The 24,278-nt window shown below is 38.4% G+C and overlaps 2 pseudogenes; both read right to left on the reverse strand.

Moving 5' to 3' along the window:
* The window catches only part of LOC136782968 (general transcription and DNA repair factor IIH helicase/translocase subunit XPB-like), a 588,849-nt pseudogene that overhangs the window by 518,241 nt on the left and 46,330 nt on the right, over positions 1–24,278 (reverse strand).
* Positions 14,373–15,132, reverse strand: LOC136782942 (uncharacterized; annotated as a pseudogene).

Consider the following 24,278-nt stretch of genomic DNA (forward strand, 5'->3'; position numbering starts at 1 on the left):
TGTTCGATTGTTCAACTTTCGATAAAATGCACTCGAGATCCGCGTATACGACGAATGGCACTCGTTCCCCATTTTTGATGTTCTTGAAGGAAACCCAGGGATCCTCGGACTCCCTCGGTAACATCAATCGGAGATTATCGTTGAGCCGCGAGCAATCCTGCTCATGCGACTCCAGCCTCTCCACTGTGCGAAAGTAGTGGAGACATCTAAAAAAATAAAAATAAAACATATGCAGTTATATTTGTATCATTATTAATACATACCAATCGCATATATAATGCGCATTGTTTTTCTTTGTGAATTGACTTCGCACCAATCTCGACAGATTCCTTATGCACATGAAATGTGCAGCTCCCTGTTCATCGTTGACGAGAAGAAGATTAGCATGCCTCGATCTCTTCTTCTTCGTCACCTGAAGAGGTACGATTTTTGCGTCGATATTTGACTCTTCATTCTCCAAGGTAAAGATGTTAACCGACACGTCATTATCCATCTCGAATTTCGGGATCTGTTTTAGCGTAGTCGGAAAGGTTAGGCTACCGACGTCTAAAACCGTCCGAAAATGTGGATAAGAGGACGTGCGCTTTGGATTAGCCGTAGATTTTGCCGGATAGAGTGCCGCCGTCACGGACCACGCGAAACATGCGTTATCACTAGTTTCTAAATTTATCAGAGCTTTCCTACTTGTGATAGCGGATGGCAGATTAATTGTACAACCCGCGTGCAACGGGTTAAAACGATTAATGTTAACTATTAAATAATGAATTTTGTGTAAAGCCATCCACTATCATGCTCTTGAAATTCACTTAATTTTTTTATAATAACGTCTAAAATGTTTTCCCTATACCAATCACTAAAATTATCAGTCTTATACAATGTAGCATTAGTCGTACTAATGTTTTTATCATCACTATTGTCCTTAGAGATGAATTGTCCGTTAAATACACAATTAACCTTAACACTATTTGCACTAACAAATACCTTATCTATACGCGTACGCACTAATACTTCCGCGTCTACTAAAAAATCCTTAGGCTCTATATAATTACTATTAACTACCATGCCGCTGCATATTCGACTTCGAAACGCCGAATCAAGCTCCTCCCACATAAGTCCTTGTACGTCATTGCTACAACCAGCACCTGATTTAATATGATTCAATTCCCTTTGCGCTCGTAGCAACAGACATTTTATACATGCGATTTCGGCGAAATTCTTTTGACGCGTTCCAACGGGCAAAGCTCGATCCGCGTTGCTCAATCGTCGAATATGCTCGCGACATTCCAGTACCCACGCATCGTACTCATTCGCGTTATTAATTGTAAAAAATTTTCTTCGCAATTCAGTCGACATTTTGTGTGTTTCTTAAAGAAATGACTCTGTCATACGGTGAACAACAATAAATTAATAATTGCGAATGCGTCTCTCGCGAAGAGTAACGCTTATATATATATCGAATAGAGAATGGAAGTAGGGGTATCTACACATCCCATTGTTTCGTCCGAAATGCATACTGACATTGATATACATTGTTTTTTTTTTCAGAAATCTTTTATTCCTTTATATATTGATCATATACAGATTTCATAAAGTAGACATTTTGCAGTGAACATATACCATAATGATTCATACACTTGGGTAACGGTGGTTCGAAATTTTTACTCCATCCAAGACTAAATTTACCCCACTCACACTCCTTCGCATTGTATATATTTTCTAAGTTGCAAATTTTTCTCAACCAATCATATTTCTCCCGTCCTTTCACGAAAATCCAATCTTCCTCGTACGACGTTACATACTTTCTTATTACATCTTTATACTTGTAATAAGGTGAATGACCGTCGGTCCAATTGAATCCATGTCGATTAAAATAAAGCCAACTTTAAAAAGAAAAAAATCATATACACAACATTACATTTAAAAAAAAAAATACTTACTCATTCTGTTCTCTCTCGAGATCGCTCAACCAAGCTTCTTGAAATGGTGGTGAAAATACATTGTGATACACTTCATTATCACGCAATACCGCAAATTCTTTAACTATAAAACTTTTGTCGGTCAATACAAAACCTTGAAAATCAACGAATGTCGGTGTCATTATCGTTGTCGTCAGTCGCTCGATGCAATAATGAACGATCTTTTTTTTTATCGCATTTAAGAAAATTTGTTCCCCCTCCAACAGGGGAACAAATAACGTATTAAAATTTAATGTTTTTTAAAGGAGGGGATAATTTCTAAGAAATTTTTTTTCCCCATTGTTATCTATAGTTTCTTCACAGTATAATACAATAGGAAAAAAAAAATATCTTCTAGAGATTAAGAAAGAAAGGACTTCTTATCAAATGTAACTTTATATTTTAAAGAAACGATAAAATCTTTCTCTCTACCGAGATATTTCTTCGAATGTTTCATTTCAGTTTTTTTCTTCATCGAGAATAACACGAGCGCAACAATGCATAGAATAACTCACATAATGGATATAGAAGGTTTCTTAGTTTATAAAAAAGAACTTAAATATAAAGATATAGCTATAATTGATTTAAAAAGTAACCAAATTTCTTACGCATCTTTTCGTTTGCGTGACACTATGAAGAACCTTAGTGAGAAAGACAAAAAAACTGTGTGGTATTTGCTCAATATGGTGCATGGTATAAAATATAATGATACGGGATTCGAGAAATACGAGCAGGAGGATGTGGAAGATTTTATTAGAGGTTGTCTAACGTGCGAGAGTCCCGTAGTAGCCTACAAGGGAGGGAACATTGAAAAAAATCTATTGAATAGGATGAATGTGGATAATATTAATTTAGAAGTGTATGGTTGCCCTAAGTTTAAGGATTTAATTAAATTATATGATTTTGAAAAAACTCCGTGCAATTTACACGTTCGAGAGAAGAACTTGAACAATGAACGTATCCACTGTCCGTACGAGGAGGTGTCAGTTTTTGCCAAATGGATAAAAGCAAAAATGTGATTCTTTAAAAATCAGAGAAATAAAGAGGGGAAAACAAGTCCTCGCAGCCTCATTCAATGTTACAACATCGTCGGTGCTGGGGACACACACAGTAAGAAAAAATGAGCTGCGAAAAGTGTAAATTAATCATGATTCAAGAGGATATTGTTCCTCTTTCACCCACTCCTCCCAGAGAATTGACAGAGGAATACGTGAATCGAATTAACGATTTCTTCAATCGTTACTTCGAAGAGTATGAACGGAAACTGCATCATTATTTGCATAAAAACTGTAAGTATTTATTTTTTACATTTTTTCATAATTATTGTTTGTTTGTTTTTTTTTAAATAAAGTGAAGAAAGACGAAGAGAAACAGGCTGAGGAAAAAGATATTGAGTCAAAGGAGACGAAGAAGGAAGAGGAGGAGGAGGAAAAATATATTGAGTCAAAGCAGACGAAGAAGGAAGAGGAGAAAAAAGTAGAGGAGGAAGAATGTAAGTATTTATTTTATCTTTTTTTTTTACCTTTTCATAATTATTATTACCTGTTTGTATTTTTAAAATAAAGTGAAGAAAGACGAAGAGAAAGAGACTAGGGAAGATATTGAGTCAAAGCAGATGAAAAAGGAAGAAGAGGAGAAAAAAATAAAAGAGGAGAAGGAGGAAGAGGAGGAGGAAGATATTGAGTCGAAGCAAACGAAGATAAAAGTAGTGGAGAAGGAGGAGGAGGAGGAAAAAGATATTGCGTCAAAGCAGACTAAGAGAGAAGAAGAGGAACCACCACTTTTCTTTTTCTTTTACTATTAAATTATTTTATCAAACAAATTGAAAAAATATCATTGTAAATTAACCTTTACTATTTCTTTTATCAAATAAATTGAAAAATATTATTGTAAATATACCTTTGACTAATTCATCTGGAGTTAACGGAATGAAACCTAATACGTATTGATAAATGGATATATACTTCTCTCCGCATTGATAATGAGATGTAAACTTCATCCAAAGTGGAGAGAGAAAGCTAATATGTATTGATAAAGAGACGTAAACTTCATCTGGAATACGTAGAGGAGAGCACTCTTCACTTCAGTCTTCAGTGAGACATAATAATAAGTATTGCAAATAAAAATAAGAAAAAAATATACAAATCATAACATAAAACCCTTGAAGATTTCCATTTAACCGACATCGGACGATGCTTCGACTGGAATATTCCAGGGGGATCTACAGCTTGAAAACTGTTCTGAATGTTTTCAAGTGTTTTTCACATACGTCCCAACCACTTTTCTGTAGTTAAGGTCACGTAGGCTCCTCTCTTATTACAGAGCGGATGGTAAGTATCTGCGACGATAGATATATAAATGAATATAACGATCGTCAAAGATACTGTAACACAAATAAGGGGGAGCGATCACTGCATCGCTCTCTACGAATGTTCTTTCTCTCTTTCTCTTTCCAGTACGAGTCCATTACGCATACATTGTTGCAGAGCGCGATAATGTATTAAGTAACGCATCTTATCGTTTAAAGTAACCAACTGCTTCTCTTGGCTCGCGCATGGCGGTTTCTCTTTCTCTCCTTCTCTCTCTCTAAGGCGTCCACTGCTTAACGTAAGAGGGGGGAGGCCACTTGTGTACCCATGTGACGTCTCCCCTCTTACATGAAATTCCTATAGTGGATCTGTGGATGGGTACGCTCATTCTAGTTTGTGCACTTCGACCGAAAAAGTCTCAAAGATAATTATTATTTAAAAAAAAAAAAAAAAAATGTACGACGAAATCTACGCACACCTCTACGATTTCATGTGGTATTTAAAAAGGATAAATCCAGATAGAAAGCTGTTGGATGACATCAGAGACCGTAAGTTACAACCAATTAAATAATATTTTTTTGTTTTTCACGTGAAGCAAAAATGTCAATCAGCCCCCTATTACACAATATAAAATTACTTTTTCCTTATATTATTAATGTACGTTTTAACCAATAGTAATTTTATATTGCGTAATAGGGGGCTGATTGACATTTTTGCTTCACGTAAAAATAATACATAAAATAATATATTTATTTTTTTAATCATTCGCATGCAGTTTTACGCGAAAAAATTATCGAGAAGGTGCACACGCAATACATGCGGGAGGGCATTAAAACGATGAATGCTGAATGGGAAGAAGAGATTGTGAGGAAAGTAAATTTCCAAGAAGGTTTCGACTTTTTCGGCATCCGTTGGATGCAGGAAGGGGGTTGGGGGTCACCCAACCTCTAACACGAAGACCCTGATGATGAGGAAGGGTGGCCCCCAATTAGGAGCAAGAAATATATTATCAATTTTTTAAATATTTAATTATTATATTCAATTATAACTTTTTTTATGTGTGTTATTATGTGTATATTATTAAAAATATATTTATAAATTTTAATTAAAAACTCCAATTATCGTTCATTTCACAACCCCAAAATTCTATTTCTATTTCTCCTTCTCTTTCTCTTTCTCTCTTTCTCTCCTTCTCTCCTTCTCTCTCTCTCTAAGGCGTCCACTGCTTAACGTAAGAGGGGGGGAGGTCACGTGTGTACCCTACGAGTTTAACGTGGGTGACACACACACACACACAATGCACACAACCGCAGAGGGGGCAATTCCCCTACTTCCCCTACACCCGCGGGACCCCGACCCCCTCGCCCATCGGTCTCAGCCGAGGAGTGGGGCAATTCCCCTACTTCCCCTACCCCCGCGGAACCCCGACCCCCTCGCCTCCCGGTCATAGAACCATCCTAGCTATTCTATTATCATCTTACTAATCAGTGTTAATGACATGTTAAAAATCTGCACACGTTTTCAACAAAAAATTATTTACCCCTTCCATCAATGAATTTTACCCCCTCAATCAACAATTTTTTCTATATAAATGGATTCGAATAATACTGAACAAGCTTCAATCTGTTCAAACTTTAGCTAGTGCATCGACCGCACAACCAGCAAGAATCTTCCGATCAGTACTTTAGTTAGTGCATCAACCACAACCAGTAAGAAAACTCACATCAGTTTATACCTCAGTCTCAACTGCTAAAGAAAGGTAGGAAAATATTATTCAAATATTGTTTTAATTATTCAAATATTGTTTTCATTTTTCAATAATAATAATAATAGTTTTTTCTAATATAGGGTCTACATAAACTGGCATTTTTAACTGGAGTTAATACATTCGCTTTCATCCCTGAGAAGACATTTGTTAAATTAAACAGTCTCGAGGAAAATAAAGAATATGAAATAATTGAAATGATGAAAATAAAGACTAAATATGGAATGAGGATAATAGCGAAACTATCAACGGAGGATTGGTTTTATCTCCCTGCCCGGATGGTTGGCTTACTCTAATCGCAGGATCAGCTTACGGAGCTGATAAATGCAGCATCAAAAAATAGTTTGATCATGAAATATTTAGGTGGGAAATATAATAATTTAGAATTTAAGATTAAAGAATAAGTGATTTGTATAATAAATGAGTGAATAAATGCTTTATATATATTTATTAAAAAGTGCTTTATTTTTTTCTAACCTTACATATCTAACTTACATTTCTAACAATATTCGTAAGCGGATTATAGTCTACAATTTTATCATGCATAATTAAACAATAGGCTGTAGTATTACTCGGAATATTTTTCCAACGCTCGATTTCAATCTTAACATCGACCGTGCCTGTTTTAACAGACTCGTTCTGATGTGAACAATCAATTACAAAGAGCGGACCGTATTGCAAGAAGTTTAGGTAATCGAGCATTAGTTTCGACAGTTTTTCTCCAGCATAATATGAGTGGAAAAACTTTACATACATATCATAGAGTACGGAGTAGCGAGATTTCGTGAAATCAGTGTCGAGACGATCGTACGGATAAAACTCAGAATTTAAATAGACTTTAACATCACGTACATCGCAATCGCTAAATTTAAGTACATTCGAGTATTGATCGTTCTTCTTATTTTTTCTAAACGCCAGTATCACGTATCGAGGCTTCTCCAATTGTGTAGCTGCTTTAACAGCCCATGTATGTCGCTGTGTTTGAGGTAAAAGGGGATATTCGTAGAGCTCCCAGGAACGAAAAGCCATGGTGAGATTTTTATTCTGCTCGATAATGCGTAGAAATTGTAATTTGGTAAATTCATTTAAAGTTACGTGAGGCATTCTCCATTGCACTCGATGCAGTTCAATCCCAGAATCGGTAAACTGATTCGAAGAAAATATTGAATTTATTTCATTACGCGCTCGTATCAGAACGAGCTCATGGCGTGCATTGATAACGACACGTTTGTAATCTTCGCAGAATCCCAACAGCATATGCAGGGGAACGCAAAAGCTGAATGTATCAGCAACATTTTCACGCTCTTGAGTGGCAACGAACCAGCCAGAATGACGTAGACTCATACTCTCTTCACTGCTTAAAGATATGAGATTCTTCATACTGGTAGTGATACCAACGTTTTTGCATCGATGAATCTCAATACCGTTCAATTCATAACGAATTTCATCGAACAGAAATGCCATGGAATTAGCGTCGAGCATAACTTTATCCGTCAAAGGTGTAGTAGCAGCACGAGTACCTTCAATCAGCTTCCCCTCTATGCAGAGGTAACTACCACTGGGCAAAAGAATCAAATCTTGCTGTTGTATTGGGATACGAATTTCATCGCTATTTCCCAATGATGCATTCGCATACGGATTGTAAGCTTGTATTTCCAATTTAGTGATGCGGTTGTCGTACGCAGGCTGTGCGGTAACGTTCAACGGATCCATGATTTCTTTTCTTCACAGTCAGACCCAACGAGTGTAAAAAATCTATATTTTTTCTTGTAAAAACTTTTTTGCCACCGATCACGTTGTTCCCTATTTCACTCTGAGCTGATGTATTCAGCTCTGTTGCAGCTAATTGACTGATTGGTTCATCGAGTAATGTTGGTTTATAATCGTCGGTATTCTTATAAATCAACATCTAATGTGTAATCGTATGGTGATTTCCTCCTTTCCAAAATTTACAAGTCGATTGTCTTGATCGAGAATACGTAATGTGAGACGATCGTTTACCCTTGCAATGACTAGCAAGTAAATGACGTTCTTCGGTGTTTCTGAGATTTTATAGCCTGGTGGAACGCTTGGGAAAAATTCGTGGATGACATGTCGTGTCTAACATTCGTATATGCACCAGCGGTAATATTACATTCGATACGTAGAATATTTACTTTTAAAATGTTCACAGGTTCGTCTGATTCAGCCAAAGTGTTTGGTAAGATTACGCGGTCTGACGAAAATCCTAGCAGAGAACCAATATTATTAATCTTTGTAAAATCAATAGAATATTTACACATTATTTCACTTTTCAGTGTGTTATTATTGGCGCGCAGAATAATAACATTATCATCATAAGGTAACTCCAACCGCATTAGCAAGTATTCATTTATCGCACTCAACTCATAACAGCCTGTACGTATGGTTATTAGTTTATTTTTACCAAAGTAAAAATTATTATTCGTCTCATCTACATTGGCGATCGAGTAGAAACTTTGAAAATCCACGAGTCCCAGTTCATAGTGACCGTCGTCCAGATTGATCGGAGGGAAAAAATTTGATTCCAATACATGTCCAAATCCTGATGGCGTAAATGTTAAAGACATTTTGTCTGTTCTCTTAGAAATTTAACACACAACTGACCACAAATGCTCGTATCATACGACTGATATTGGTCATGATTGTAATAAATTGTACTAAGCGGACCGAAGTACCGTACGAGTTCAGTCGGTGGTTTCAGATTACCGAAAGAATCGAAATAATTTACAAGATTATTGCATTTAACGTAGGCAATTCGGTGAGTGCCTGGACCATTAGAATCATCAAGGTTAACGATTGCACATTCATTAGACAATGGACCGTTTCGCGGTAGACTTGTACGCATAAAGACTCCACGGAAATTTGGTATATCACGACATACGTGAGATAATTGAATATTACTTGTAGCACCAGATCTTGGTAGACCGTGTACAGTTACTTTTTTGTTCGCTTCTTTGACATTGATATTTTTGCTACGCCTCCTCCGCTTCGTTTGTACGGTGCGAGATACAGCCCCCGTCCGTCTCTTGCAGTTGCTTCTATCATACGATTGTGACGCTGCATTTCTTCCACTTGTTTTTCGCAGCTTTGGCATCGTTTACAGCTTTCGCTATACCTGATGCTCCACCTGCTAGTGCCCGCACCGCACCTAGCAGTGGGAGCAAAGGCAACAAGCCGCCCCGTTTTTTAGGCACTCGAATTTTACGTTTTTTTACAGCACTATTTCCAGTTTTTCTCACTGCTGCTTTCCTCACTATATCTGTTTGTATTCCTAAACCAAGTTTACGCTTTGCGTTCATAGACGCCCAGACAGCTGTTGCTACAGCACGCTCACCCAAGGTTGCGTCACCAGCTGTGATACGTCTACGTGCACGTTTTGCGAGCACTTTATCAGCTTGATGACGCTGCGACAGGTCTTTGTATTGCGAATATGCAATATCGTGTTCTAGACGGGCTTCATCCAATTGATTCACACCTCGATCACCGCGTGCTAATCGTTCTTGAAGTCGAGTTCCTGGTCCACAGTAATTGTATCCCGGTAAATGAAGCTCAAACGGTAGTTGGTTTATTGTTTTATTGAGAAATGATCCACATCCAACGCACGACATGTATAACAATCTTTTATCAACGGTGGTAGTCCATCCGCATGAGTAGTATTAGGTAGATTAAAATGTTGTAAACAATAGCGATATTTTTGAACCTCCGGATCTGCACGAATATGCTTGGATAATTTATTCCAATATCTATCAATACTGTGTGAAAAGTACTTTAAAAGTACAATTTTCGGTACATATTCCAATTGATCACTGCTTAACTCCTCCAAACTTGTAACATCCAGCACAAATGCAGGCATAATGAAAACTGATTGAATTCTCGGATTTCATGTCTATACTTAGCTCGTGCAATTAAGATTTAACCTCACAGTCGTTCGAGAATGCATTTCGTAAAGCAACCATTAAGTATCAATATCTCTAATACCGATTATCACACTGCCACCGTTAGTGATATGAAACGTCATGGAACTTTGCTACCGTCAACTATACGCTGTATAGTTTGCGGACCCTCAAATTGTGGGAAAACAAACGTATTGCTAAGTCTTATTGAGAGTCCTCACGGTGTAAGATTTGACAACCTGTACGTTTACTCGAAATCGTTACAGCAACCGAAGTACCGTTACTTGGAACAGCTATTGACAGATATGGAGGAAATTGGTTATCATCAATTTTCAAATACTAGATAGGTTATACATGTGACAGATGCATAACCAAATTCAATCGTTATATTTGATGATGTGGCAAGCGATAAGCAGGACAATATAAGACTACTTTTCAATGGGTCGGCACTCGAGCATCGATTGCTTTTATCTTTGTCAGACCTATGTCAAGATCCTAAAAACATCTGATTCGTGACAATGCAAATATGATAATCATTTTTAAGCAGGATGGGACTAACTTGAAGCATGTTTATAAAGATCACGTAAACACTGATATGACATTTGAAAAATTTTGCGAATTATGTTCAAAGTGTTGGCAGGAAGATTATGGATTTTTAGTAATTGATAAGGACAGTGGTATGCAAAATGGTCGATATCGGAAGGGATTCGATGAGTATGCAACCATCGAGTAGCATAAAGCATCATATCAGTGCTGGAAAGTGTTAGTTTAACGTAGAGCATTGAACAGTATAAAGGTTTTAATTACATAAAACGGACCGGTTACATTATTAAGAAAACCATTAAACAGATAAACGGGTCACTTGGATCGGTAAACCGGTCGGTCGAATCGTTAAAGAGGTCGACTAACCGCTAAACCGATTGATTGAACCGCTAAACAGGTCGGTCGAACCACTAAACTGGTCAGGTGAACCGTTAAACCGGTCGGTCGAACCGCTAGACCGGTCAATCGAACCGCTGAACAGCTCGATTGAACCGCTGAACAGCTCGATTGAACCGCTGAACAGCTCGATTGAACCGCTAAACAGCTCGATTGAACCGCTAAACAGCTCGATTGAATCGCTAAACAGCTCGATTGAACCGCTAAACAGGTCGGTCGAACCGCTAAACTGGTCAATCGTACCGCTAAACCGGTCTATCGAACCGCTAAACAGCTCGATTGAACCGCTAAACAGGTCGGTTGAACCGCTAAATAGTTCGATTGAATCGCTAGACAGGTCGGTTGAACCGCTAAACCGGTCGGTCGAACCGCTAAACCGGTCAATCGAACCGCTGAACAGCTCGATTGAACCGCTAAACAGGTCGGTTGAACCCATGAACCTGTCGGTCGAACCGCTAAACCGGTCAATCGAACCGCTGAACAGCTCGATTGAACCGCTAAACAGCTCGATTGAACCGCTAAACAGCTCGATTGAACCGCTAAACAGCTCGATTGAATCGCTAAACAGCTCGATTGAACCGCTAAACAGGTCGGTCGAACCGCTAAACTGGTCAATCGTACCGCTAAACCGGTCTATCGAACCGCTAAACAGCTCGATTGAACCGCTAAACAGGTCGGTTGAACCGCTAAATAGTTCGATTGAACCGCTAGACAGGTCGGTTGAACCGCTAAACCGGTCGGTCGAACCGCTAAACCGGTCAATCGAACCGCTGAACAGCTCGATTGAACCGCTAAACAGCTCGATTGAACCGCTAAACAGGTCGGTTGAACCGCTGAACCTGTCGGTCGAACTGCTAAACTAGTTGATTGAACAGCTTTAAAGATCGATTGAACTAGCACATTGACTGCTTAAACAATTAAAAGTTTACAATAAAAAATGGATGAAAAGTCACTACTTAAGAAGATTGCTGAAACGAGTGAGGTGATTCGTCAAAAACATCGCGTACTGAAATCGGAAAGATCAATGGTGGAAAGTTGGTTGAATGAAACTTTTAAACCAATAGTTGATCCACTGAAAAAACTAGTTATGCAAACAGATAATAGCAATGAAGAATCTTATGACTTAAACATTGATATAAATCATGACAAGAAGCGGAAGCGTTATCATACTTCAACCCCTAATGAGTATATTATCAAGAAAAAAAAGAAATTACATAACAATGACGGTACTCTTACAAATAAATCATTGATGATCTATGATGATGATAATGATGAAAAATCTACTTTTGATAAATCAATATTACCAATGAAATCAATGCCAGAATCTACATCATTACATTCAGAGCCTGGACAAGAATCTGCATCATTACATTCAGAGCCTAGACAAGAGTCTGCATCATCACATTCAACATCAAGACAGGAAACCTTAGGATTGCTCAACAAACAAATAAATCATTCCATAGATTGGAGATCATTTCCACCTATTGCACGTCATTATATGCAGTTGTTCCTTTTCGGTAGTAAAGATCAAATCGATCATGGTTTCGGAGTTACATTAGATGAAAGGAACCAATATGTGATGGGAAGATGTACATTTGATATTAGTCATGAAGGTGATATTTTAATTGATAAAAAGCGCTATATTGGTACGAGAGGTCTTTTTGAATTAATATTCATGAAAGAGCCTGATAGAAAGCTCTACAGTATTGATGACAAGATCATATATAAGCAAATCCTTGAACAAACTAAATCATATAAAAGAGCAAATGATAGTTACCAACAGGTTCAAGGGAATAAGGGTCCAAAGTATAAGAAAATTATTCAACCACTAATTTACAATAAAGTACCATCACAACGAGTGATAGCTGGTAGTGGATTTATGCGTGTTACTGATGAGCCTGCAAACTATATACATTGGAACGATCCTAATGAATTAGTTGATCGATTGCGACTTTTAATTGCATCAACCACCGCAGGTCATACAAACCACCATAATGAAATACAGTCAATAATAGAAGAGTTGCGTGAAGAGGATCTTATTCTATACAAGGGTACAATCTATAAACATTTTCTTCAGTTGCGTACCACACGTCAATATGTCAATTAATAAATTTGGTAGTGGTTTTAACGTAAGGAAGGAATTTAATATTGGTACATTAAATGTGACTAAAAGAGCACTGGATTTGAATAATAAAAAAATAGTAAATTTGTCTATTGATTCTGATAATAATACATGTGCTGTGAATATAAAGTTCTTGCAACACAGTTTAGCTAAATTGGAGGAGAAAATTCAAGAAAGAATAAATAAAAATATACAGGAGATTGAGTCAAAACTTTTACAAACAAACAGCAAGATTAATGATGGATCCAAAAAGTGAATGTTTAGGATGCATCATTCATTTTATACTCATGATAATCGATTGCTTTCGAAAGAAAAAGAATCATGAGTGAAGAAAAGAAACAGAAATTATATGTGCCTGGGGGAAAGGTTGTAAAAAGAGAATCAGGGAAAATCGTGAGTGAAGAAAAGAAACAACTGGTGCAAGAGTTAAATGTCCCTGCGAGAAGAAATTTTCCACGACGAAAAGTCATAATACGTGGTTTCGATGATCTCTGGCAGGCTAACTTGGTAGACATGCGTTCTTATGCTGACACTGGTTACCACTATATTCTGACAGTGATTGATACCTTATCGAAGTATGGTTGGGCAATAGCGCTTAAGACAAAAAGCGATAAAGAAGTGACCACAGCTATGGGAAAAATCTTAAAGAGTGGAAGATGTCCCAAAAGTTTGCAAACTGATAACGGTAAAGAATTTTACAACAGCGAGTTTCAATTGCTTATGGAAAAATGGGGAATAAATCATTACTCCACGTATAGCACGTTAAAAGCGTCAATAGTCGAGTGTTGGAATCGAACGTTAAAAACCGAAATGTGGAAACGTTTTACACTGGTCGGTAGTTATAAATGGCGAAATATACTACAACAACTGGTAGATGATTATAACGCATGAAGACATCGTACTATAGGGATGCGACCCGTTGACGTGAAACCTGAGCATGCTGAGCATCTGCTTGCTACTGTATATAGCAACATTAAAATCGTTGGACGTACCAAGTTCAAGGCTGGTGATTTCGTGCGAATCAGTAAATACGAAAATGCGTTTGCTAAGGGTTACACACCGAACTGGACTACTGAAATATTTCAAATTACAAAAGTGCAAAGGACAAATCCAGCCACGTTTCTACTTAGAGATTCTCGTGGTACAGACATACATGATGGATTTTATGAATATGAACTTTTAAAAACAGCTAATCCTGATGTATACTTGGTAGAGAAGATATTGCGTAAGAAAGGGAATAAGGCATTTTTGTAAAATGGTTAGGAATGGATAAAACGCATAATTTGTGGATAAATAAGAATAATGTTTTGTAATAATAATAATAATTTATGTAATACAATATAATACAATAAATACAGCTATTAAAACCTACTCTTTTAACCTATAATGTCCCCAAGGTAGAGTCACTACAGAACCGGGTGTTATGTGACGTTTATCGTCATACGGACTGAGAGCAATTTTTCGCTGAGTAGTGGAAAACACCTTGTTCAATTTCGAACGAATTAAATTTTGGTTACGGGACTGTACGGTGAAATTATCCAAACAATCCTTGTAGTCGTCAAAGGTTATGTTTCTATCGATAACATAACCTTTGACCCCCTTAGCCTTTTTGGTATTTTTCCTACAGTCCTGCACCTTAAAAGGTATACATTTTCGCTCTCAGTCCAACGAATTCGGTCATGATCTTTCCATTGTTCTCGTCCTTCATTAGCCCAGGCACTTGTTTATTGACTCGAGGTAAGCCGTACCGATTATCAGCAGGGTAATCGCTGGTGTCGAATTTGACCAGATCACGTTTCATGACTGAGTAAACATCGTCACACTCGATGCTGTACACGAGACTGTCCGTGTCGGTATACATCGCTTTACATTTACTGCCGAATGTAGGAAGCATATAATCATAATGGAATTCATACAGACAGGTCTTTGAAATATCTAAAATGCTCATGCCTACGTACACGGGCTTATCAAACTTCGCGGATAATTTCGACAATTGAATAGCGACCAAATTCTCTTTAAATATCGCACGACTGTGAAAATTCGGTTTGGAAATCAATGCTTCCGCCCCGTATCTTCCCTCCCACTTGGTTACGAGCCTCACGTCAACTCTATTCCTAACATTTTCCATAGTATTACCAAATACTGCGTTGTTCATTAGCTTGAAGAGATTCTTCTCGAAATCGTTTTTTGAGGCTGTCCGCAAGCGTGTATTTAATTCAATATACGCCTTCAGCCAGGTGGACTGCCGGAACTTTAAACCGCGATAAATGCGTTTTAAGGCGATACTGTTACGTATACACTGCTGTAGAGCACGGTAGTGTATCACATAACGCGTCTTATCGTGGACGGTTGCGAGCAGTTTCTCCTGGTGTGAACCTGGCGGCTTCTCACGCACCGGGCAGAATGGTAGATCGGAGTGCTTGTCGTGAAGCTCGCGTGGATATTCCAGTTCAACCTCCAAAATATAACTTTCGGACGAATATTTGGACACATTAAAGATGTCGAGATTGGCAGCGTCATCGATCCATTGGAAACCGTGGGTAGGCAACGGTTGACACATTGCCCATCCATATAGATTATTAACGTCGTAATACATCAAGTATTTCGACGGTTCCGCCGGATCGTAGTTTTGCATGTACCGATTGTTGGCCCTCTCGTAGCGGTGGGAGCACTGGCTCAAACCACCGCGTATACCGCGTTCAATAAAAAGCAACATGTCCACATCAGTGAAGAGTTCCAAACGGATTCCCATATGCTTCAGCATCGCGTCCCAAGTGAAGCCTGGAAGCGTATAATAGTGAGCGGGATCTAAACTATAATTTTTCATGCAGCTATCGCGAAAACTCTCGAAAACATCGGCCAACAATAGGACATCGGTCTTCAAGTACAGATCACTGTACTCCCCAAGTGTGCGCATCTGGAATTTGGTCCATACCTCTACGGCATGATTGTATACTTCCTCGCTGATATCGCTGTCGGTCAGTCTGTTGCGAAACGACTGGCGCGGTGGTAAAGCCGTCTCTTCCAATCTAGCCGCACTATCTATATAGTCGTAAGGAAAAATACCTTTTCTCGTAAGCAAATTCAACTGCTCGACGCTCAAGTCCGAAAATTGTGACCTCAAATTTGTTAGCTGAGATTCCGCCAAGTACGAGCTCAATTTGTCCAAACTGGAGGCCATAAATTTGAACGAATCGATAAATCTCAGCCGTATATTATTATTTCGCAGATATTTGGTGAATGAAATGTATTTTTCCGTATGTACAGGCAGCAGATATGCCGATCCCTCGTACAAATTAGCGATCGTCTCGAGAATAAAATGTGAATCATAGCTGGATAAGTTATGGAAAATTACGGGGATAACATGTGAGTCTTTAAAGTTTAAGTTGCAATTATTATGAGCCGGTCCTCTATATCTACCAGTTAGGTGATCATGATCGTGAATATGCACTTGATTTGGAAGAAACGATTTTCCACAAATGTGACAATTAGGTTCACTGTAGGGCCGCGAAATTTCAACATCACTAAGAGTATTCATCGGTATTACAGTCTTCAATTTTTCGCTGAAGATGCGTGCAATGCTCTCGAGCTCGCGTACGAACCATTCGATGCAATTAGCACCTCGATGTGAATTATAACATGAGAGTGACGCATCGCGAGCACTTTTTAAATAATACCCTACACTAAAAGGTACATGTTTCTGATAATCGTAACTATTTTTACTACTATTACTACTATTGTCAATTTTCTGTAGTAAACATTCAAAGTCTGCATAGACGACAAACGGCACTCTTTCACTGTTCTTCTGGTTCTTAAAAGATACCCAGCAGTCTTCAGCTTTCCTTGGTAGAATTACGTGCAGGTTGTCATTAAGCTGCACACAATCCCTCTCATGCGACTGTAGCTTATCTGCAGTACGGAAATAGTGTAAACAGCTGAAATGAATTATTGATATTATTAGTATTTTTTACAAAATATTAATATCTCTAGTATAATTCTTACTTACCGATTACAAATATGAGCACTGTGTTCTCTTTTACTTATTTGGCTGCTTATCAACCTTGGAAGATTTCTTATACAAAGAAAGTGTGCAGTTCCCTGGTCATCCGTGATGAGGAGGAGGTTAACATGCCTAGAACGTTTCATCTTTGTTATCTGAAGCGGTACAATGTTCACTTTGGCTTTACAATTATGTTCCTCCTCCACCTCCTCCATGGTAAAGACATTAACTGAAATTTCATTATCCACCTCAAATTTCGGAATTTGTTTTAGAGTGGTCGGAAACGTTATACTTCCTACATCTAAAACAGATCGATAAAGTGGATAGGAGGATATTCGGTAGGATTTGGCAGGTGGAATTGCCGGAAATAGTGCCACTGTCACAGCCCATGCGAAACATGCGCTATCTTCATTGTCTATGTTTATCACAGCTTTTTTATGTAAAATAGCGGCTGGGAGCTCAATTCTGCATCCAGCACGCAGTGGATTGTAATGATTAATATTAACTATTAAACTCAGAATTTTCTCCAGAGCCGCCCAACCACTATCGCGTTCTTGAAACTCACTCAACTCTTTTAGTAAAATCTCTACAATATTTAGCCTATACCATTCCTTAAAATTATCAGTTTTATACAATACGCTATTCTTTGTACATACATGCTTATCATCACTAATGTCCTTAGAAACAAATTGTCCATTAAATACACAGTTTATCTTAACACTATTTACACTATCAAATACTTGGTTTACACGGGTGTACACAATTTCTTCTGCATCTAATAGAAAGCTGCGTGGTTCTATGTAACTACTATTTATCACCATACTACTACATATTCGGCTATTAAACGCTGATCTGAGCTCCTCCCAGATAAGTTCTCCCGCATTATGAGAACCAGAACCAAATTTAATGGAGCTTTTATCCTTTGATGCACGAAGCAGAAGGCACTTGATGTTCGCGATTTCAGCAAAATGTTTCTTTCGTGTACCCACTGATGCATTCCGATTATCGTTCCTCAGCTCCTGGATACGATCACGACATTCACATACCCATGCAGAGTACTCGTACTCAGTTTTAATTAAGCTAAACTTTTTTCGAAGTTCGGTATACATTTTGAGAATGTAAAATTTATGCGAAAAATGGGAGAAGAGGAAGATTGATTCGAGTCCGATTATAGTGGAATGAGTGAAACATTTCATTCATGTTACATCTTTTTATAATTCACATATTGAGATGAAATTTAATATACTTAGTCATCAATTGGTATGTGTGTGTGTATAAAAATTAGTTTTAAAATAGAATTACTGTAGAAACTCGATATGCTTATTCTTCAATTTAAACACGTGTTAAAAATCGTTTCAAAAAGACTGTTGTAGGAATTTGCTTAAATAACTGAAACGTAATTTTATTTTGTTTCTTATTTATTGTACATTTCTCTTTCATACATATATTTCATAAAATAAACATTTTTCAATGCACATAAACCTTCATAATTCATGCACATGGAAAGCTCCAACTTGTCTTTGCTGTCTTTCAATTTGAAATCTCCCCACTCGCATTCATCTGCATTACTTATTGTATAATCACAGATACCACTAAGCCAATTCCTTTTTTCTAGTCCTTTCACGAATATCTCTTGTTGTTCTTCTTCATTTATCACATATTTCCTTATAACATCTTTATACCTATAATACGGTGAATAGCCATCTGTCCAATTTAAGCCGTGATGGTTATAATATAACCAGGTAGAAGTAAAAATAAAAATATTACAGAAAAAAGCTTCTGTTTTAATTAAACAATTTCACTTACTTTGCTTGTTTTATCTCTGCCTCATTTAACCAAGAATATGGAAATGGTGGTGAAAATAAAATGTGAAACACTTTTTTATCGCGCAAAACTGCAAACTCTTTCACTATAAAAGAATTATCTTTCAATCGAAACCCTTGAAAGTCCACGAATGTAGGAACCATCGTTTTGATTACGATCATTCGAAAAATTTGTGTTAAACTGACGCGTCCCCTGCCCCCTATCCTCAGATTTATTTAACCGAGAAAACGGAACAGTACGTTGCACCAAGTATGCTTTGAATCAATTGTGTGTTTGTGCATGATATTATATATTAGTTCAAAAATTGCTGAGCTATGGAAAAAAGTAACATACTCAGCTACATTTAGGATAAAGGGGGTTCAGCGGGGTAGTAGCATGCTGCAAAGATTCAAGGTTACACGAGCAAAAAAAACGCAGGGAGAATCTGTTTTACCATCTAGGAAACTGCTTTTACCGACTGGGATCTGACGTCAGACGAGTGGGTGTGTAATGTCAAAAGGCTGCAAGTATCCTCCCGCACCTCCCGCAACCCTCTCGCCTATACTTGCTGCGAGCTCACGTGGAGCCTCCGATTTCCCCCACCACCACCGCTTAACACTTCTTGTGACTCCCCCCACTACCTCGCAACCAGGCTCATCCGAGTGGACAGGAGTGGGGGGGGGGGGGGGCAGAACCGGCCTAGCTTGTCTACTGCAGGGTAACACTATATACGAGGTTTTCTCGTTCAGTACGTGCCGAATTCTTCGAAAAATACGAACCAACTGGGGCTGGTTTGAACCCGTACAAAGGTGCTCTTCCGGTACACCGAAAGTAGCCGAACCGATCGCCGCCGAGCGAAGACGATGGAAGCCAGGAACGGTCGAAGTCACTACACAATCCTCGTATAATTCTCAAATCTAAAAATATTTATGTACCTTAATATACTCCCGTACAGTGATGCTAGATTACGGACGTTAGCACTCCCCACCAAACGTCCATCTACCCACCAATATATGAAGCCGTTCAGAGCGTCCGTGTGAAACCCTGCTACTCGCTTCACAAACGCCATTACTTGAGTGCATCTATGGTTCGGCCTCCATCGCGTAACGTTGGTATGTCTCGACTGTGAGACAGTGCGAGAGAGAGCGGTGTAGTTTTCTCGAACCTCTCTCTCTCTCTCTCTCTCTCTCGCGTTCGCGTTCGCGTTCGCTTGCACCTAGCTTGAGCCGAATAACATAAGAAAGCGAAAGAATAACAAATATTATTACATATTTTATTTTAATATTTACGCATTTGACATTAGCTTTATTGTAACACATTGTTATGTACACAGAATAAACATACATAACTCATTGCTACAATAAGCATTATATAATTAATATAATTAATATTATTAATATTATTATCATTTGAAGACATAATTAATAAATCTAAATCTATCATAGTTATACTAAAATACCCATAGCCTCATTGTAAAGGAGAAATACTACTAATAGCGACAAATTCCTGAGTGTAACACGAAGCGCCAGACGCAGCTCGTTCACACTGTCGCCAAGGCTAAGTCCCGACACGTGGCAAATGCACTTCGACGGCAGTCGAATGTTCTAGAACAATGACGCATTTGACCATTGGGACCCGCAAATGTTACCATATAAGGTAATGTTTGACGCTGCACTTTGAGGGTAAGAGCCCCAAACGTGCAGGCCCAAAAATCATTTCGAGTCTACAGCTAAAAGGAACCAGTCGAATCTTTTAGGACCTTCAGTCCTCCTGCCTCTTAGACTTCTCTAGGCAATCCTTTGCCTCTTAAGTACACTATTAACCAGCTCATAGCTCTGGTTATCAACTTGTATAAAGAAGAAACATTGTAAACAAATCTCAATAAATCTTATTATACAAAAGAATTTCAAGTTTGTCGTGAATCAGCGATTGAATCACAACAACATATATGTTGTAACGTAGTAGAAACACGTTACAGAAATGTACACATTTTCTAATTCTCTTCTCCCCGCCCCCCTTAGTGCCTCCCGCGCCTCCCAGTATGCCTGCTGATGTGTGAGTGTAGTATGATGAACCTTCCGTGGAGTTACTATGTAGTTTTCCGCCGAAGGAATATTGTAAGTGTCGCCCACGGAAGGAGAGTGTATGTTTTTAGGAAATAATATGATTGGGAATTGGGCGAATGTTTGTAGGATTAGTTGTAAATAGGCTTATTCGAATTAAGAATATTTTATTTTACTTAAAATTAGTATTAAGAAGTCTCCTCTGCTCCAACACGAGCTAGAAAACTGTTGTTCTGCTATCCTTTACTCTCTCATGCCCCAACGCCTATAATGCCCTCTCACTCTAACCTTCCTGCCGAGCGCGACTGTTTACGCGACGCTCCTACCGTCCCATTACCGCATATCCCCGCTGAGCGCCCCACCAGTTCCTTCCCGTTACCGCGCCGCTAGCGCGCCGAGGTGCGATCTCCCCTGACCGCGCCGCTACCGACCCATCGTTGCCGACCCCGCACCGCATCGCCCCGCCCGAGCAGCCGCAAAGCCATGTAGCAGACGACGTCGCTGGAAGAGAGATTGAGAAACCCAGGGAACAGTGCGAATGCGGATCGTAGTCAATATTACATATGATAATTGGCTTGATGATCAGTAGCATACGCTGTTGCCCTGATGATTGCTAATGTCCTAGGAACTAGGAAAAGTATCCGGACTCTCGGATAAACAAGGAATTAAGGACCGGGCCACTTCTGTCGAGAGTGAGGACTGCCAGATCTTTTCCTGCTATCGTATGAGCCGGTTGGAAACCGATTGCGCTGCGTGATTAACAGACCGCACGCCGAGGACTGAGAAGTTGATTGGGTCGTCGCGGGATTATTGAGGAGTACCGACTTCTCATTCCGGGCCCCAATCTTTACATTGGTTTCGTGCGGAGTTCTAGAAGAGCGTCGATGCGGGAGGAAGCCGAGAGACATCGCCGGAGCGGTTGAATCCTTTTTCCCTGCTTTTCTCCCTACTGTCCACCTTCCCATTCAGTGCCGATCTCCCTGAATTTACCCCTGCCAACCTCCCTCAAGTCCTCCCTTCCCTCTTTAGTGATAAGACAATTGGTGTAACGTATAATAAGTGTGCCAAAGCATCGCGGGAGGCCTCTACTCTGAGTTTTAGTGAATAAAGTGTTCTGTTCCCGGACATTTTTAGTGTTGTTTAAATTATTTGTAGACCTGTAGGTTACAATGTATATGTATATTATTTAATAGATTTATTATATAAACTTAATGTAAATGATTGTAAAGATTTGGAATTTTTTAATAAATGTTCAATGAAATATATATATATATGTCGGGGATGATAGGTTGAGAAGTGATTAGTTGGGGGAATATAGAGGGGGTAGTTGGGCTATGGTGGAGATAGCAGTAATAAGTTGAGAAGAACGAGTGAGCGTTAGGTTCAACGAGATGTAAATAAATCGGAGTTAGTAATGTAAGGTGGGATAGTCAATAAACAAGACGTGGAAGGGAGGGCGGAAGTATGATGCGGAGTGAATTAAGTGACAGTTTTCACGGTGGGAACCGGAAAAGACCGAAGTATTCGGGCGGCGAATAGAAAAATTTAAGTGTTCTCCGACATCAGAAATGGGATTACCACAAATGAAAAAGGATGCAGTTGGGATTGTTAGGCAGAGGAAACGAAGAAAATGGGTGATGTATTGGTGGTGAAGAGCATAATGGATTTGTGAGTTGATCAGTAAGTAAGTGTTGAAAAAAATAAAGTAGAAGTTGTGTGAGATGCACCAATAGTTGTATCGTAGCCGTAGCCCGGTGCTCGTCTATATATTAGAGTCCGTGAGTGGGCGGTGGGCGAACGGACTATTGGTGAGAATAAAGAGGTTGACAAATGTGTTGGGTATCATGGATTTGATACTAGCAGGTCTATGGTATGACCGAAAGTTTGTGTTGGGTATCATGGATTTGATACTAGCAGGTCAATGGTATGACCGAAAGTTTGTGTTGGGTATCATGGATTTGATACTAGCAGGTCAATGGTATGACCGAAAGTTTTTGTTGGGTATCATGGATTTGATACTAGCAGGTCAATGGTATGACCGAAAGCTTTTGTTGGGTATCATGGATTTGATACTAGCAGGTCAATGGTATGACTGGAAGTTTTTGTTGGGTATCATGGATTTGATACTAGCAGGTCAATAGTACGACCGAAAGATTGATGGGCATCATGGTTTTAATATCAAGTGGGTTGTTATTGTGATTGTGGAGCAACATCCGAGGACGGATGATTTGTCAGAATAGCCGTGTCGGGGATGATAGGTTGAGAAGTGATTGGTTGGGGGAATATAGTGGGGGGTAGTTGGGCTATGGTGGAGATAGCAGTAATAAGTTGAGAAGAACGAGTGAGCGTTAGGTTCAACGAGATGTAAACAAATGGAAGTTAGTAATGTAAGGTGGGATAGCAAATAAACAAGACGTGGAAGGGAGGGCGGAAGTATGATGCGGAGTAAATTAAGTGACAGTTTTCACGGTGGGAACCGGAAAAGACGGAAGTATTCGGGCGGCGGTTAGAAAAATTTAAGTGTTCTCCGACATATATATATATTATTATCTGAATATAATGCTATTTTACCAACACCTATTTCATGTATTGCCGTTATTCTAGTAAAATTACTCGGTAAAAATTTTTAAAAATCTCTAATTAATTTTCCAATTTTATAATATCTTTTTTTTATTTCTATGAACTTCAAAGTGCCAAAACCATTTTCCGTACATAATGAACAGTGTACCATCAGTAATTAAATAAACAAAATCTTTAGACGATGTTTCACATACATCATCAAATTTTGGTGGTATTTCATTTTTAGGACGATAATAAGATTTTTTAATTTCTCTAGTTGTTGGTTTAGTTGTTATAGCAGGAGGAGCAATAGTAGTTGGTTTAGTAGTGCTAACAGAAGGAGCAATAGTAGTAGAAATTTTTTTTCTATCAACCTCTTGATTGTCATTATCATTATTTTCAATATTATATAATCTTTGTATATCTAATATCTCAATATTATTAAATAATTTCTCATTAGTATTTTTAACAAATAAATAAGTAGGTTGCATTAGTCTACCCTCATTATTATGAGAAAGCCCTAATGTATGACCAACTTCATGCATTAAAACATAAAAAAGACTAGGTTTTTCTTCTGGTATATCCCCCAAACCATAAAACCAATTTATGCGTTTTCGTAAATAAATTTCTCTAGGACTATTATCTTTATCAGGGAGAAAAGCATGTCCTAAAACATTATCTGCTAAATGACCAGAACATTTGATGTTTGGTTCTAATTTATAATAGTGATTATCATATTCAAACGATATAACTATATCAGCATACTGTTTTTCATTAGTATGATTAAATTCTAAACCTGTCATATTACTCCATATTTTAAATACTTCAACAGTAGTAGTAATATGATCT

Source organism: Prorops nasuta, unplaced genomic scaffold, assembly GCF_024137725.1.
Source record: "Prorops nasuta isolate Cenicafe-Biocafe unplaced genomic scaffold, Cenicafe_Pnas_1.2 PNAS00031, whole genome shotgun sequence".
Classification (NCBI taxonomy): Eukaryota; Metazoa; Arthropoda; class Insecta; order Hymenoptera; family Bethylidae; genus Prorops; species Prorops nasuta.